General features: G+C 38.3%; 1 protein-coding gene and 1 pseudogene across 1 annotated transcript in view; one reads left to right on the forward strand and one right to left on the reverse strand.

Annotated features, from left to right (window-relative positions):
• HEPHL1 (hephaestin like 1) overlaps positions 1-13,325 on the forward strand; it is an 87,335-nt gene that overhangs the window by 20,249 nt on the left and 53,761 nt on the right. The window lies entirely within an intron of this gene.
• LOC135270140 (prohibitin 1-like) lies at positions 7,115-8,046 on the reverse strand (annotated as a pseudogene).

Here is a 13,325-nt window from a genome sequence, read left to right on the forward strand (position 1 = left end):
TAGTCACGCTCAGGCTGCAGAGGCTTCGCTAAGCTGCTGTGGGCTCCACCCAGCTTCCGTGTGAACTTCTGGGTGTAGTTAGAACTGCTTCCGCGATGTTGGCCCGCCCCTGTAGTGACGGAGTCTCTGTAGTGGCGGATTGCCTTGTTAGATTGCCCTGGGAACAGCAGGGTGCCTATGGAGAACGCCCCTCCTCCACAGAGCTGGACCGTCCCGGTTTCAGTTGTGTTTCAGGTCTTCTTGCTGGGTAAGAGGGGACACCGTCTCATCTGATCTGCCTCCGGAGCCGCTGCGTTGGCTAAAGCCGCGGCTCTGAGATTCGTGGCGCTGGCCTGGCTCCCCGTTTCAGCTCCCCTTGCTGGCTTATAGGGGACTCAGACTCTCTCACTCTGTACAGTGAGCCGTTGCCTCAGGGTGCCGGCCCAGCGGCTGCGCCGTTCAAGCCAGCGGCGCTGGCGACCCGTGTGGCTTCTCTGCGTGTGAATCTCCTGGTCTGTGGGCAGTAAAAATGAGTCTGGAAATACGGCGTCCACTCACCCTCTGTGCTTTCTCTCGGAGCTGCATTCCCGAGGTCCTCCTAAGCAGCCATCTTGGATCTCCCAATATAGTTTTTTTTTTAACTTTTCTTTTAAGTTCAGAGGTACATGTGCAGGTTTGTTACATAGGGAAACTTTTATTATGGGGGTTTGTTGTACAGATTGTTTTATCACCCAGGAATTCAGCCTAGTACCCATTAGTTATTTTTCATGACACATAGAAGGGAACAACTCACACCAGGGCCTAGCAGAGGGTGGAGGGTTGGAGGAGAGAAAAGATCGAAACTCCATAGCCATTAATCAATACCTCTCCCTTCATCCCTTTTGCTGGCCACTGGTAACTTCTACTTTCTACGTCTATGAATTTGCCTGTTCTAGGTACCTCATTTAGGTGGGATCATACAATATTTGTCCTTTTGTGTCTGGCTTATTTCACTTAGCATAATATTTTCCAGGCTCATTCATATTGTAGTATGCATCATAATGTCATACCTTTTAAGGCTGAATAATATTCAATTGCTTGTATATACCAGACTTTATCTGTTCATCTGTTGATGGATGCTTTGGTTGTTTCCACGTCTTGGCTATTGTGAAGAATACTGCTATAAACATTGGTGCACCACGGACCTTTCTGAGCATCTGTGAGAGCCATGAGCCCTTGCACCAGAAAAATATGTATGTGCACATCTTTTTCTTTTTCTGAGATGGGGTCTCACTCTGTCACTCAAGCTGGTGGCTAATTTTTAAAACTTTTTGTAGAGACGAGGTCTTGCTATGTTGTCCAGGTTGGTACAAACATATTGGTAGATAGAAGGAATCAGTTCTAATGTTCAGCAGTGCTGTACAGTGACTATGGTTAACAACAATGTATTGTATATTTCAAAATAGCTAGGATCAAGGACTTGAAATGTTCCTAACACATAGAAATGATCATCAGTCAGGGTGATGGATACCCTAAATACTCTGACTTGATCATTCTACCTTCTATGCATGTAACAGAATATCACATGTACCTCATACATATATACACACATTATATATCAGTTTTTAAGAACTGGTACAGTAACGGGGACCTTTTCTGTTTGCTTCTTTGTGTGTGTCTGTCTCTACATTAGATTGTAGGTTTCCCAGGAGCAGGGACCATCCTGAATCTTGCTGGGCACTGCTTCCCAGTACCCGGCCCTATGCTTGGCATGTGGTAAGTGCTCTCTAAACACTTTCTGTGTGCTTCCCAGATCTAGCCCAAGATCATCAATACTCAGAGAGGAAATGCGCCTGGACCAAAATCTTACAGTTGATTAGGAGCTAAGTTGGGATAGACGCAGGCTGTCCATTACCATTCTGCCTCCCATTCTAGGGCTCTCTACACTATCCCACATCGTGCCTTTGCCTGTGCAGGCAGTTAAGCAGCACTGCCCATCCCTGTGTGCAAATCTCAGCAGGCCAGTGGGAGGCCTTGATTTTCAACCGTCCTGTGTCTGCCAGAGGCCTTCTTGTGAAAGTTCAGAGCAATAGCCAGGTCTTTACTTACGGGCATGAGCGGCTCTTAATTTGCTTTTCCTCACCACCATATATAGTTTTCAAAAGGTCTGTATTCATTCATAAACCTTTCATTGAGCACCCACCAGGTGCCAGACACTGACTCTGGGTCCTGAGAATAAAAGATGAATGAATCATAGGCTGTAGTAAAAAAAAAAAAAAAAAAAAGAATGACTCTAAGTGTAAGGAGTTAATTTCAGTGCTCTTAATTCTACTCCATTGATCTATACTCTTTCCCTTGGACCAATGCCGCAGTGTCTTGATTACTGTGAACTTCTGGTAAGTTTTGAAATGGAGTAGCATGAATCCTCCACCTTTGCAATTCTTTTCAAGGCTTTTTGGCTATTTAGGTGCTTTGCCTCCATATGTATATTTGATGAGCTTATTAATTTTTACCTTTTTCTCAATCTTGGAAAGAAGCATTCTGTCTTCCCCCATTAAGCATGAGGGTAGCTGTAAATTTTTTCTAGACAGCTTTTATCAGATTGAGGATGTTTCTTTCTTTTTTTTAACTTTGAATGTTTGTGGGAACATAGTAGATGTATATATTTATCGGTCACATGAGATATTTTGATACAAGCATGCAATGCATAACAGTAACATTGAAGTACATAGAATATCCATCACCTCAAGCATTTATCCTTGTGTTCCAGACAATCCAATTATACTCTTTTTGTTATTCTAATGCCCACATAAATTATTTTGAACTATTGTCACCCTATTGTGCTAGCAAAAATAGGTCTTATTAATTCTTTCTAACTATTTTTTCTATCCATAAACCATCCCCACTTTCCCCCACCTTTCCACTACCCTTCCTAGCCTCTGGTATCCCTCTTTCTATTCTCTACCTATATGAGTTCAATTGTTTTAATTTTCAGTTCCCACAAATAAGTGAGAACATGTGGAGTTTGTCTTTCTGTGCCTGATTTATTTCACTTAACATTATGACCTCCAGTTACACCCACATTGTTGCAAATGACAGGACCTCATTCTTTCTTATGGCTGAATAGTACTCCATTGTGTATATATACTACACCTTCTGTATCCATTTGTCTGCTGATAGATACAGTTTGCTTCCAAATCTTGGCTACTGTGAATAGTGCTGCAATAAACATGGGAGTACAGATAAATCTGATTTCTTTTCTTTTGGGTACATTAAAATAGGGTACGTATCCATACCAGTGGGATTGCTGGATCGTATGATAGCTCTATTTTTAGTTTTCTGAGGAAATTTCAAACTGTTCTCTGTAGTGGTTGTACTAATTTACATTCCCACCAACAAGGTACAAGGGTTCCCTTTATTCCATATCCTCACTAGCGTTTGTTATTGCCTGTCTTTTGGATAAAAGTCATTTTAACTGGACTGGGAGAATATCTCATTCTAGTTTTGATTTATATTTCTCTGATGACCTATAATATTGAGCACCTTTTCATACACCTGTTTGCCATTTGAATGTCTTCTTTTGAGGAATAACGATTCAGATCTTTTGCCCATTTTTAAATCTGATAATTAGATTTTTTTCCTAGAGTTGTTTGAGCTTCTTGTATATTCTGGTTATTATTCCCAGATAGGTAGTTTGCAAATATTTTCTCCCACTCTGTGGATTGTCTCTTCACTTTGTTGATTGTTTCCTTTGCTCTGCAGAAACTTTTTAACTGAATGTGATCCCATTTGTCCACTTTCGCCTTGGTTGCCTGTGCTTGTGGGGTATTACTCAAGAAATTTTTGCCCAGACTAATGTCCTGGAGAGTTATCTCAATGTTTTCTTGTAATAGTTTTATAGTTTAAGGTCTTACATTTAAGTTTTTAATCCATTTTTGTTTGATTTAATTTTTGTGCATGGTGAGAGACAGGAGTCTAGTTTTATTCTTCTGCGTATGGATATCCAGTTTTCCCAGTACCATTTATTGAAGAGACTATCTTTTCCCCAATGTATGTTCTTGGCACCTTTGTCAAAAGTGAGTTCACTGTAGATGCGTGAATTTATTTCCAGGTTCTCTATTCTATTCCATTTGTCTGTGTGTCTGTTTTTATGCCAGTACCATGCCATTTGGGTTACTATATCTCTGTAGTATAATTTGAAGTCAGGTAGTATAATTCCTCCAGTTTTGTTCTTTTTGCTTAGGATAGCTTTGGCTATTCTAGTTTTTTTGTGGTTCCATATAAATTTTAAAAATGTTTTTTCAATTTCTGTGAAGACTGTCATTGGTATTTTGATAGGAACTGCTTTGGGAAGTATGGAAATTTTAATAATATCGATTCTTCCAATCCATGAACATGGAATGTTTTTCCATTTTTCTGTCCTCTTCAGTTTCTTTCATCAATGTTTTTAGTTTTCATTGTAGAGATCCTTCACTTCCTTAGTTAATTTAATTTCCAGGTATTTAATTTTATTTGTAGCTACTGTAAGTAGGATTGCTTTCTTGATTTCTTTTTCAGATTATTCACTGTTGGCATATTAAAATGCTACTGATTTTGTATATTGATTTTTCATCCTGCATCTTTATTAACTTTGCCAGTTATAATAGTTTTTGGTGGAGTCTTCATGGTTTTCCAAATATAAGATTATATCATCTGCAAATAAAAATAATTTGACATTTTCCATTTTAATTTGGATGCCCTTTATTTCTTCCTCTTGTCTGACTGCTCTAGCTAGGACTGGAGAAAATTCCTTTCTATTCCTAGTTTGTTGAGAGTTCTTCACTAAGTAAGTACTGGATTTTATTCAATACTTTTCTATATCTATTGAGATGGTCATGTGGCTTTTCTAGATCTATTGAGGTCTATTGATATATTATTATATTAATTAATTTTTGGATTTCAAGCCAACCTGGCATCATGGGATAAACCCCATTTGGTCACGGTGTACGACCATTTTTATATGTTGATGGATGCAATTTGCTAATATTTTGTTAAGAATTTTTGTGTCTAAGTCATGAGGCATATTGGTCACTAGTTTTGTTGTGATGTCTGTATCTGATTTTGTTGTCAAGGTAATACTTGCCTCATAGAACGAATTGGAAAGCCTCTACTCTATTTTCTGAAATATTTTGGAGAGGATTGGCATGAATTTTTCTTAGTATTTGATAGAATTTATATATAAAATCATTTGAACCTGAATTTCAGGGAGGGTTTTTAGTTATTAATTCCATTTCTTATTACAGGTGTATTCCAAATTTTATTTTTATAGTTTAGTCAGTTTTGCTCACTTGTGTCTTTCTAGAAATTTGTCTGTTTCGTCTCAGTTGTCTAATATTTTGGCAGAAAGTAGCCTATAATATTTACTTATAATCCTTTTAGTTTCTGTATGGTTAGTGATGTCCCCTCTTTCACTCCTGATTTTGGCAATAAGTGTTCTCTTTCTTTCTTGGCCAGTCTAAATAAAGTTTTCTCAATTTCATTGATCTTTTCGAAGTACCTTTTGGTTTCATCTATTTCGTGTATATTTTTTCTGTTTTCTCTTTCACTGATTTCTATTCCAATCTTTCTTTCTTCTTTCTGCTTGCTTTGGGTTTGTTTTCCTCTTCTTTGTCTACTTTCTTAAGATGAAAGCTTAGATTATTGATTTGAGATTTTTTTAACTTCTATGATAGATGATTTAAAATTTAAATTTCCTTTTTAAGCATGGCTTTACCTGTATCTCATAAATTTTAATATTTTTGTCTTCATCTTAATTCAGTTCAAAATATTTTGCAATTTCCTTTGTGATTTCTTCTTTGACCTATGGATTACTTAGAAGTGTATCATTTTATTTCTGAATATGTAGAGGATTTCAAAGATTTCTTTCTGTAGATACTTAATTTAATTCCATTGTGATTGAAAAATGTCCTTTTCAGTGTACTGAAACTTATTTTATGTCTAGCATATGCTCTATTCTGAAGAATCATCCACGTACTCTGTAAAAAAGGTATTATTCTACAGTCATTGGGGGCAATGCTCCCGAGGCATCATTTAGGATCATCGGTTCATAGTGTTGTTCACGTCTCCTAGATCCTTTTGCTGGTTTTCTGTTTAGGTGTTCTAACAGTTATGAGAGTTGGGTATTGAAATATTCAACAATTATTGTTGTCTATTTGTCCTTTTTTTCTTTTTTGAAGGTCTGAGTGTCATTTATTAACAGCACTTTATACCGATCTGTTTTCAAAGCACAGACACAGAGCTCTGGAGAAGGGCAGTCTCTGAACAAGAAAGCCAGGAACATAGGGTGCACACATCTTTGGCAGGCATGCTCAGCCCCAGGAGGATTCAATACTTCAAGCTGGAATTCCACTGGATATTTGAGAGGGACCAAAGTGGAGGGTACAAAGCAGTCTTCAACAGGACTCACATCTCGGTCTAGGCCTCCTCTTGCACTGTCCAAGTCTATCCAAGTTTTAGGACCCTGGGGGCAACAATCAGGCCCACCCACCTCAACAGGAGCAGATTCTTCAATATGTGCTCAGTTCACACTTGTTTCCATTGGTCACACAGTTAAAGAGAATCAGCCTTATGGTAAGAGACAGACCGCGTCCTGTCTGACCCTCTCCAGCATCTCTCTTCAGCTGCATCTGTGCAGGAACTTCTGGGAACACTGAGGTTTTCAATTCAGCTGCATGTGCCTTTACCCTCAAACCTTCATTCAATGACTGGATAGAGGCTACACGTATGCTCAGGCTGACAGCTGTTCTCCCCAGTCCATCACACATATTGTCCAGTATCTAGGCTGGAGCTACAGTGGGCCCCAGATTGGGACCTAAAGCCAGTCTGCATAGGCACTTAGCAATTTTTGGTAGGGAGGTGGATAAAAACGTAGATGAATGTGAGAAGAGTGAAGGAGCTTCATTTGATAATTAGACATCTGAAGTGATTTTACTTTTATTTTGTTCACTTTAAGCCAATCATGAAATTTCACAGGGATTTCTTGGGTAGGAGCAGAAGGAAGACAGAGTTAAGACTCACTGGGACTGTGGCCCAGTTGTCCTGAGGAGGTGCAGGCAGGGTGGGTCTTCACTGGGGCAGGTGGAGGAGCAGAGACTGCCCTGCCAGAAGGTAGGAGACGTTATGAGAGCTGGTATGCAGTGTCATCCACAGCCTCCAGCTTGTGCAGCTCAATCTGGCTGTCACTTGTGGTGGCCAGTGAGTTGACAATCAGCTCAGCTACCTTGGAGACGCCCTTGGCAGAGATGATGGCCACGTTTTTCTACTGCTCAGCCTTTTCCACCACAAATCTGGCCCTCTCTACTTCCTGCTGAGCCACCTGTTTCGCTTCTACCACTTCTGTGAACTCCTTCCCAAAGGTCAGATGTGTCATGGACACATCATCCAAGATGAGCTCAAAGGTGGCTGCTTGTTTCCCAAGGTCATCGCCAACCTGCCTGGAGACCAGCTCTCTCTGGGTGATCAGTTCTCCAGTATCAAAGTAAGCCATCAGTAACACAAGGATCTTTTCACATCATCCAGGATGAGCTCAAAGGTGGCTGCTTGCTCCATAGGTTGTTATTAACCTGCTTGGAGTTCAGCTCTCTTTGGGTGATCGGTTCTGCAGCATCAAAGTAAGCCATCAGTAATATGAGGATTTCTTAGCGACATATAGCAGCACACACTCATCATAGTCCTCTCTAATGCTAGTGAAGAGGTGAGGAAGCTGGCTAGTGACAGGCTGGAAGGCAATGCACAACGCGAAGCTGACGTTTTGTAAATCTTTGCTACTAGTGATGACTGGCGTGTTATGTGATCAAGAGTAGCAGTCAAAGATACTTGGTTTCTCTACCCACGGGATGAGAAAGTGAGTTTCTTTCCCTACTGCAATGTCCTGTACTCCATGGAAGCTGCCAAAGATTTAGCTCTGTGCCCAGCATCCACATAATATAAGGGAGAGCTCCCCATGCCTCCTGCAACAGCTAAGGCCAGGCCAAACCTGCCAATGGACTCTAATACTTCCTTTGGCAGCCGTGTTTCCTTCTGCTGGACTCTTTCACAGCCAGCTTCCATTCTCCGTTCTTTCAGTTACGTCAGTTTTTGCTTCATGTATTTCGATGCATTTTTGTTAGATAGACATACATTTATAATTGTTATACTTTCCTGATATATTGACCCTTTTATCGCAGCAAACTATCTTCATCTCTAACAATATTTCTTGTCTTAAAATCTATTTTGTCTGTTACTGATATGGCCTCTTACTTTTGCTATTTGAATTGTTTTACTTTCAACCTATTTGGGTCTTTGAATGTAAGAACAATACAAACAGCACATGGTTGAATCTTGCTTTTTTCCCTCAGTTTGACAATCACTGCATTTTGATTGTGGTGTTAGACCTTTCACACTTAATGTAATTATTGATTAGTATGATTTATATTTGTCATTTTGCTAATTATTTTCTATATGTCTTCTGTCTCTTTTGTTCCTCCGGTCCTCTTTCAATGCCTTCTTTTGTGTTAAATATTTTTTAGAAATAATATTTTAATTTCTGTTTATTTTTTAGCCTATATATATTTGAGTTATTTTCTTATTGGTTTGCCTCAGAATTGTAATATGCACCTCAGTTTATCACATTTATCAACTAAATTCTGGTAAAATGTAGAAGCTTTGCCCCATAAAGCTCTATTCTCTCCTCCTTCTTTGTACCATTATTGATTATCTATCTATCTATCTATCTATCTATCTATCTATCTATAATACCCCTCTCTAAATAAACCCAGCAATACATTGTTATATACTTGGTGCTTTATATTACTTTATGACTTTTTTAAAAAATAAAGAAAATAAAGGAAAAATATATTTATAGAGCCTTTTCTATTAAGTCATGTATTTCCCAGTTCTGGTGCCTTTCATTTCTTCCTGTGAATTCAAGTTAGCGACTCCTTGGTGTCATTTCCTTTTATTATGAAAGACTTCTTTCAGTATTCCTCCTAAGGCAGTTCTGCTGGCAACAAACTCACTCAGTCTTTATTTATCTAGAATGTCTTGCCTTTAGCTTTGACGGATACATTTCCTTGATAGAGTATTTTTGGCTAACATTTCTTCCCTGGCACTTTGGGTATATAATCTCATTGTCTTCTGGTTTTCAATGTTCAGATGAGAAGTCAACCATTAATCATGTTGATACTCCCTTGCATGTGATGGCTCATTTTTGTCTATCTGGTTTCAATGTTATATTTTTGTCTTCCTTTCCTCCTTTCACAGCTTAACAATGATGTGTCTATTTGTGGACCCTTTTGTACTTATCAAATTTTGGCTCATTAGGCTTCTTTGATGTGTAGGTTAACGTTTTTCATCAAATTTGGGAAATCTTTGGTCATTATTTCTTCAAATCTTTCTCCCATCCTTTTTTTTGTTGTTGTTCTCCCCTCACTGCAGACAGCTGTTATACACATGTTAGTAAATACATTGTCCCACTGGTCTCTGAGGTTCTATCCATTTTCTTCTATTTTTTCCCCTTCTTTTTCAGATAGGATAATTTCTATTGATCTATCTTCCCGTTCACTGATAATTTCTTTTATCTTCTTGAATCTATTGTTGAGCTCTCTAGTAAGTATTTTATTTAATTTATTGTACTTTTCTCTTTTTTAAATATTGTACTTTAAGTTCTGGGGTACATGTGCAGATTGTGCAGGATTGTTGCGTAGGTACACACATGCCATGCTGGTGAGCTATCTCCATCCCCCCATCACCTACATCAGGCATTTCTCCCAATGTTATCCCTCCCCAACCTCCCCATCGCCCGCTGTTCCTCTCCTAGCTCCCTACCCCCCAACAGACCCCAGAGTGTGATGTTCCTTTCCCTGTACGCATATGTCCTCATTGTTCAACACCCACCTATGAGTGAGAACATGCAGTGTTTGGTTTTCTGTTCTTGTGTCAGTTTTCTGAGAATGATGGTTTCCAGATTCATCCATGTCCCTACAAAGAACATGAACTCATCCTTTTTTATGGCTACATAGTATTCCATGGTGTATATGTGCCACATTTTCTTTGTCCAGTCTATCATCGATAGGCATTTGGGTTGGTTCCAGGTCATTGCTATTGTAAACATTGCCACAATGAACATAAGTGTACATGTGTCTTTATAGTAGAATGATTTATATTCCTTTGGGTATATACCCAGTAATGGGATTGCTGGGTCAAGTGATATTTCTATTTCTACATCCTTGGGGAATTGCCACACTGTCTTCTACAATGGTTGAATTAATTTACACTCCCACCAACGTGTAAAAGTGTTCCTATTTCTCCACATCCTCTCCAGCAACTGTAGTCTCCAGATTTTTTAATGATCACCATTCTAACTGGCTTGAGATGGTACCTCAGTGTGGTTTTGATTTGCATTTCTCTAATGACCAGTGATAATGAGCACTTTTTCATATGTTTGTTGGCCTCATAAATGTCTTCTTTTGAAAAGCGTATGTTTATATCTTTTGCCCACTTTTGAATGGGTTTGTTTGTTTTTTTCTTGTAAATCTGCTTTAGTTCTTTGTAGATTCTGGATATTAGCCCTTTGTCAGATGGGTAGATTGCAAAACTTTTTTCCCATTCTGTTGGTTGCTGGTTCACTCTAATATAATTTCTTTTGCTTTACAGAAGTTCTTAAGTTTAATTAGATCCCATCTGTCTGTTTTGGCTTTTGTTGCCATTGCTTTTGGTGTTTTAGTCATAAAGTCTTTGCCTATGCCTATGTCCTGAATGGTATTGTCTAGGTTTTCTTCTAGGGTTTTTATGGTGTTAGGTCTTATGTTTAAGTTTTTAATCCGTCTAGAGTTAATTTTAGTGTAAAGTGTAAGGGAGGGGTCCAGTTTCTGCTTTCTGCACATTGGTAGCCAGTTCTCCCAATACCATTTATTAAATAGGGAATCCTTTCCGCATTGCTTGTTTTTGCCAAGTTTTTCAAAGATCAGATGGTTGTAGATGCATGTCATTACTTCTGAGGCGTATGTTCTGTTCCATTGGTCTATGTCTCTGTTTTGGTACCAGTACCATGCTGTTTTGATTACTTAGCCTTATAGTATAGTTTGAAGTCAGGTAGCATGATGCCTCCAGCTTTGTTCTTTTTGCTTAAGATTGTCTTGGCTATGCAGGCTCTCTTTTGTTTCCATATGAAGTTTAAAGTGTTTTTTTCCAGTTCTGTGAAGAAGGTCAATGGTAGCTTGATGGGGATACCTTTGAATCTATAAATTACTTCGGGTAGTATGGTCATTTTCACAATATTGATTCTTCCTAACCATGAGTGTGGAATGTTTTTCATCTGTTTGTGTCCTCTTTTATTTCCTTGAGCAGTGGTTTGTAGTTCTTCTTGAAGAGGTCCTTTACATCCTTTGTTAGTTGCATTCCTAGGTATTTTATTCTCTTTGTAGCAATTGTGAATGGCAGGTCACTCATGATTTGGCTCTCTGTTAGTCTGTTATTGGTGTATAGGAATGCTTGTGATTTCTGCACATTGATTTTGTATCCTGAGACTTTGCTGAAGTTGCTTATCAGTTTAAGGAGATTTTGGGCTGAGATGATGGAGTCTTCTAAATATACAATCATGTCGTCTGAAAGTAGAGACATTTTGACTTCCTCTTTTCCTAATTGAATACCCTTTATTTTTTTCTTCCCTGATTGCTCTGGCTAGAACTTTCAATACTATATTGAATAGGAGTGGTGAGAGAGGGCATCCTTGTCTCATGCCAGTTTTCAAAGGGAAAGCTTCCAGTTTTTACCCATTCAGTATAATATTGGCTGTGAGTTTGTCATAAGTAGCTCTTATTTTGAGATACATTCCCTCGATATATAGTTTATTGAGTTTTTAGCATAAAGGGCTGTTGAATTTTGTTGAAGGCCTTCTCTGCGTCTATTGAGATAATCATGTGATTTTTTTCTTTGGTTCTGTTTATGTGATGGATTACGTTTACAGATTTGTGTATGTTGAACCTTATTGTACTTTTCAATGTCAATATTCCAATTTGATTCTTTTTAATATTTCTATTTGCTTATTAAGATTCTCTATTTGTTGAATTTTTTCCTACCTTTCTTTAACCCTTTACACATAAATCATTAGAATTGTTTGAATATATTTGCTATAGCTGCTTTGAAGTCTTTCTCTGCTAAATTAAACCTCTGAGGACACATAGAGAGATAGTTTCCACTGCCTGCCGTTTTTTCTCTATGAATCACACTTTCCTGTTTCTTTGTATTTCTCATATTTTTGGTGTTCTTAAAACTGGATTTTTAAGCATATATTGTAGCAACTCTGGGTTCTCATTCCTTCATGTAGGAAGGTTATTTGTTGTTGTTTGCTTGCTTGCTTCTTTGTCTAGTAACCTGTGGGCTACATCTGTGGATTATCTTTCCTATGGTGTGTGGTCACTGAGATTTCTGCTTTTTTTTTTTTTTTTTTAAATCGTTTTTATTTTTAAGCCTGGCTTCTGAGAGGTCATTCCTATGTCTGCTTAGCTCAGTGGTCAGCAAATGATTGGACAGAAATTGTGCCTCAGCATCTTGAGCCAGTAAGTCTTCTCTTCTCTGCTAGTGGATCTGTGAGTGGTGAGGGAAACAATGCTGTAGAATCCTACTCCTCTTAGCTGATGTTCAGCAGTTTCAAGAGTAAACTTTGCTAAATGTTTTTATTCAGTTTCTAGAATACCAAAATGGTTTGTTATTTTTTTTAAAATCAGTTCCGTTTTTGGGAAGAGAATTTGCTGACTTCTTTGCTCTTCTTTAATAAAGTTTTGTCTTTGCTATAGCTGTAAGCTTAAAAGTCTTAAAGTCTCTGCTTAATTCAACTTAGTGTTTGCTGTGAGCCACACACAATGCTGGGCTTCAAAGATGAGTAAATATACAGTTGTGGTTTCAAGATACCATCAGGCGAGGGGTAGAGAATGGAACTTAGAAGTGGGTTGAGCAGGTGGGGCTAACGTTAACTGAGCAGCTACTTTATGGTAATGCCTGTGCCAGAGCTCTTGTATACACTCCTTTGTTTAATGATAGAATGAACTAGTGCTTTCTCGATCTACATCTGAAATATGCTTAAATATTAGGACTATTTAAAAAATAAATTTTATTGGTTTTTAAATTTTATTTTTTATTTTATTTGTTTTATTTTTATAGCAATGGAGTCTCGCCGTGTTGCCTAGACTAGTCTCAAACTCCTGGCCTGAAGGAATCCTCACACGTTGGCCTCTTAAAGCATTCAGATTACAAGTGTGAGCTACTGCACCTGGCCTGGTTTTTGTTTTAATATAAAAAAGTATAAAGAAGGTGAAAATTGCACACAATCTGATTCTCTACATATTCACTCA

The sequence above is a fragment of the Aotus nancymaae genome, unplaced genomic scaffold (genome assembly GCF_030222135.1).
Source record: "Aotus nancymaae isolate 86718 unplaced genomic scaffold, 86718_ANA_hifiasm-v0.15.2.pri h1tg000059l, whole genome shotgun sequence".
Lineage (NCBI taxonomy): Eukaryota > Metazoa > Chordata > Mammalia > Primates > Aotidae > Aotus > Aotus nancymaae.